This window comes from Triticum urartu, chromosome 3A, assembly GCF_056163025.1.
Source record: "Triticum urartu cultivar PI428250 chromosome 3A, HENAU_Tu73, whole genome shotgun sequence".
NCBI lineage: Eukaryota > Viridiplantae > Streptophyta > Magnoliopsida > Poales > Poaceae > Triticum > Triticum urartu.
The window spans coordinates 354,989,766-354,994,983 of NC_141875.1; positions in this window are offsets into that span (position 1 = coordinate 354,989,766).

The window sequence follows — 5,218 nt, forward strand, 5'->3', positions numbered from 1 at the left end:
CCGAGGGGGAGGTGTTCGACGACGAGGCGCTCGCCTCAGTCGGGCGCTTCAGGTTGCTGATGAACCGAGCGCCGGCGGTGGTGGTTCCCAGGAGGACCAGCTTCTTCGGTCCATGAGCGTCAACTTCCAGAAGCTCCAGGCGCTCCACCATGCCCGCATGGACAAGGCAAAATCCAGGATGGCAGCGACGGACAAGGCGGGGGCGGATCCTGAGGAGCGCATCGCTGAGACGCATGCCTGGTTCCGCGAGGCTGAAGAAGAACTGAGGGTTGCCCAGGGTTTGCTAGCTGAGCGCAAACAAGAGCTCATTTCGAAGCGGGCTGACATCGAGAAGGCCCAGGAGGTGGCAAAGGAATAGGCTGCCAAGGACGAGGTTGCTCAGCAACAGCACCAGGCTTTGCTGAACTCCCAGGAGGAGGACCTTGCCGCCCGTGAAGAGGCGCTCGCCGCCACACTCAGTGGCAAGGATGAGGAGGTCGAGAAGCTCGTCATGCAGTGGACCCTGGAGCTGGAGCAGAGGCACAAAGAGGCACTCAATGCTTAGGCCCTGGTCCATGCCGACAAGGTGAAGGAGCTGGAGCTGGAGCGGGAGGAGCTAAAGAAGGTGCCCTCAGAGCTAACGAAGGAGAGGGACACGGCCAACCATTCTTTGGCGGATGCCCAGGCCGCAGTCTTTGACAAGGCCAAGCTGCTCTCCGAGGCCAACGACTCCATCAACAATCTGAAGTTGAAGATGGACGGCTTGGAGGGGAAGCTTTTGGAGGCCGGGGCTCGTGAGGAGACTCTGAACAAGGTCCTGGAGGATGAGAAGCAACTGCGGAGGAATGATGCCGCTGAACATAAGGAGTACGCGGAGGGCATAAACCTTTGGATCAGCCGCCTCATCGACGTCGCCGACAGGATCACCATGAATCTAGCCACCATGGGGATGCCGAATGTCAGGTACTCCTAGGAGCCGAACGTGAGTCCCAATGCCAGGCTGACTCTATTCTTCGAGGGAGTCCTTGGAGCCCTGGAGCAGTTCCGTTCCAACCGAGCGACCTCTCTGGCCAATGAGGCCCGAAAGTTATGCCGGGTGCCCTCACCAAGGTGGCGTACTGGAACCACAACATCGACTTCGCCGCCTCGCTGGAGAGCTTGCCGGAGGATGTGGACCTTGTGGCGCTCAAGGAGCATATCGAGCCCATCATCAAGCGCGTCGACGGGGTCCGAAGGATGGAGGGCCAGCGCCGAGACTAGGCATCCCATTTCTCTTTGCCGCTATGAGTTCATGACCAAGACGATTTTATCTTAAGTTAGAACCGCAACAACAATTGATGTAATATAACTCTGCGGTACTTTTTAAAACGACGCATGCTATTTTCCTGTTCGATTTTTCTTGGTATGTACGCCCTACAGTTAGTTGGATAGGCTTGCGGGTGCGTAAGCCCAAGCGGCGGCGCTTTGAGGATGGATCCTTAGCGGCCTGCCGGGTGCGCTCGCTGCCGGGCGAACCACCATACCGCTCTCAGCGCGACCGCTTGAACTGTTGAGCAGACTCGAAACAGGACAAGGGCGTTGCCAATAGCGGATAGGACACCCTGCCGATCTCAACGCGGCCGCTCGAATTGTTGAGCGAACTCAAAACAGAACAAGGGCATTGCCAATACCGGGAGGGTCCCATTGCGTGCAGGTTTTCCATACCAAGAGCGAGATCTTTCGAGGAAAATAACTCTATAAAAGAAAAGGGAATTACTCAAAGTTTTGCGTGACTTAGCTTTTTGCAGCCACGCAGCTGATCGTTGCTATCGCGGATGGCACCAGCATGCGGCTGATTGATGTCGCCTTCTCTTCTCGGGCCACCATGATGAGGGAGTTGATAGGTTGAATTCAAAACCAGATTTTCACAGCTTGCACCCCCTACCTGGCACACCAAAGATGTCGGAGCTCAGGAACAACACTGATGGGATCACAGGGAATCCCTACTATGGTTGCTGGGGCGCGGGGCTGTAAAAAGAGCAGGTTTAGAAGATCAACGCGGGGGGGGGGGGGGGGGGCAGTTTATCCAGGTTTGGGCCACAAATCGTGCGTAATGCCCTACTCTTGCTAGTTTGTGTTTATCTGGTGTTCTTGGACTAGCTACAAAGTGTGCAGGGTCCAAAAATTCCGAATCCCCTCACAGTACGCCGCGGGCCTCCTTTTATAGTCAAAGGGGGTGCCACAGTGGCACACAGGAGGCGGAAAGTTGTATAGTAGTCGACTTTATCGCCTGACATCATGGGATAAAATGCATTAAATACGCTACTTAGGTGTCCTCTTTCTTTATCGGGGACGGCAACGAAGCCCGTCCCGTTCGTCGCCGCTTTGCCTTGCTCCGACACGCGTCCAGGCCAACGAGGCATGCAGCGCCATGTAGGATGGCAGGCTGCTGAGCTGGTGTGGTGGCAAGATCTTCACGAAGATCTGCATGCCACCACGTAGGTTCTTGACTAGTTGGCTTAGGAGCCACATACTGCCACGTTGGTACCTGCTTAGTTGGTGGGTCGGCCACTGAGCTAGGGCGGCGACGGGGCGGCAAGGCCTTGTCACGGTCTTGCTGATCTTCCCGGCAAGGGTCTTGCCGGGACCTTGTGGGCACCCTCTGCAAGAGGCTTGCCGGGGCCTCATGGGTATCTTTGGCAGGAGCCTTGCTGGGGCCTCGTGGGCATCCTCGGCAAGGAGCGTTGTTGTTGTCTTGTTTCTTGGTTCCTATCTAGGCCTCGCAGGCCATTTGTCTTCAAAAAGATCAGCATGCCAGCATGGAGGCGCCTTGGTTCCGATGTGGTTGATGGCGTCGGGACTCTTAGACTCAAGGGTGGCGGCCTTGCTGGTGTTGGGCAAGTCGCACCGGTAAGGCTCTTGTCGGGGCCGTGAAGGCCACCCTGGCAAGGGCCTTGTAGGGGGAGTTTCACCTCTCCCTCTGCTTTTCATGCCTCTAGCCTCGAGCACGGCTCTGGTAGTCTTGGGTCTTTGTTTCCTCTTCGGCCCCGCCAAGTGCAGCCGCAGGCGTGTGGCTACGACTGCCCGCGCACAAGTAAAAGGGTACAAAAAGGACCCCTACTTTTTTACACCGACACAGGTCTTCGGAGGCCACTCTCTTTTTACCCTTGCAGGGAGGATCATCTTCTTCCTCCTCCTCCTCCTCCTCCTCCTCCTCGTCGCCATCACCCTCGTGAGAGGACTGGGCATCAGCATCTCCAGACATTGCATCTGAAGTGCTCTCCTCCCTTTTATTCCTCTTGTCCTTCTTTGTCGGCGCCTGGTATGGCTCCAGGACCAACATCCTCATTAAAAGAGGATTGGCTGGGTCTTCGAGGAGCAAAGCCAGACACCGGATCTACTCCGCCTTTTTAATCTAGACCTGTAAGGGGATGGAGCCTATTGGTGTTCGGAGTTGTTGAAGCCTATTGGTGTTCGGAGTTTTTAGAATTTACCTTGGAGGACGGATCGTTGCAATCGAGGCCAGTGTCATCTGAGGACCTTGGCCACGATTTCTGCTTCTTAAAAAGCAGCTTCCTGTCGGAGTAATGGGCCACGGGTAAGACAACCCGTGCCCCATAACCGTTCAAGACATCGGGGCAGGCTGCGCCCCTCAAGACCACAGGGCGAAGAGCCGCTTCCTGGGGAGTCTACGGCAAGGTGGCCGACTGCCCGCTCACGGCCGAGTCCCAGGGACGACTTCCAGAAAAGCCGGCTTTGGGGAGTCGGCCGGCGACTCCAACAAACAGTGACCTCATCGAAGGGGACGGGGCAGGGGCGTGGCTACGGTGAAGCCCACTCCCCGCCCCTTACCAAGGGCAGGCATGGCTACAACACGCTGTACTTGGGAAGATCTCCCTGCGGCGTGGCACTGTTGCCCGGCCGGCCCTGACATCAGCCCCACTATACCGGGTCCTGCGCCCACGACGGCTTGTCTGTACGGCCTGGAGGCAGCGGGGCCCGCCAGTCGGCGAGACCTCGGGAGACGGTGGGAGAACCGCCAGTCGGACCCGTCGGGAGTCAGCCCGGGGGAGTCTGCCGAGCCCTCCCCCGGGGCCCACGCGCTTTTAATCAAGAAGAGATGGGGAGTGGCCACAGTGATCGCCCACCAGGCGGCGGGGCTGTTGCCACGACCCCATGACCAAGCCAACATCATCAGGAGCATGGCTACAGTAATCAGCAGCCGGCAAGACCCGCCCGCGGCAGACGCGGCCTGTCGGCTCCGTACCAGACCAGTCGGCGGGGCCCACCAGTCAGCGGGACCCAGCAGTCGGCGAAGAAGTCGGAGGTCAGAGGCACTGATGGCTGGGCCCGCGCCCAGTCGAATTACAATTGTACCCCTGGGGGGTAGGCCTATATAAACCCCCCAGGGCACCCATGCAAAGGGTTGGAACCCAGTAGCACTAGACAATACCAGATAGAAGGAGAGAGCTAGCCTTGCCCTCTTCTACCACCCGAAACAGCTCTAGGAGAAACCGTGTAAACGCTTGACCATAGTGATCATGCGGAGACCCCGCAGAGCAGCAGTAGGGGTGCTATCTCCCCGGAGAGCCCCGAAGCTGGGTAAGATCCGGCGGCGTGCATGTCTTCGCCTCATCCCGTTTCCAGGCACCGGCGACGTTCTACTCGCCCCCACCATGATAAGCCATCCGTTGGCATATGTCGCACCAAACCCCCGACATTTGGCGCCCACCGTGGGGCCTGGTGCACCGCCGTCCGGAGATCTGTTCTGGACGGGAACCCTTTTCCTCCCTGGCGAGCGCAGCCAGCCAGGCACGCCAGACGAAGTTTGCGCCGACACGCTACGCGGCGTTGAGATCGCCTGCGCAGCCAGCTCCTTGGCCGAACTCGTCGGCGAGATCCGCCTCTCCGACGAACCTGCGTCCGACGTTGGCGCAGGCGGCCCCAAAAACCTCCTCGCGGGCCTCCTCGATCAACTCCATGTTTCCGGCGAGCCTGCCGTAGACTTGGAGTCTGTAGGCTCCACCGACCCGATGCTGGTCGACTCCGACACGGCGTCGGTCGACGCGTTCCCCACCAACGTGGTGGTCTACGATGAACCTCTCCCCCACGCGGAGAGCGACGGAAGCACCGTCACCGAGGCGCTGGTCATCAGTCATGACGAGTTCCCTGGCGGAGGGGCGCCCGACTCACTCGGCGCGGCACTGCAAGACCTAGCTGCGCCTATTCCGGAAGATGCTGACGCAGAGACGTTAGAAGC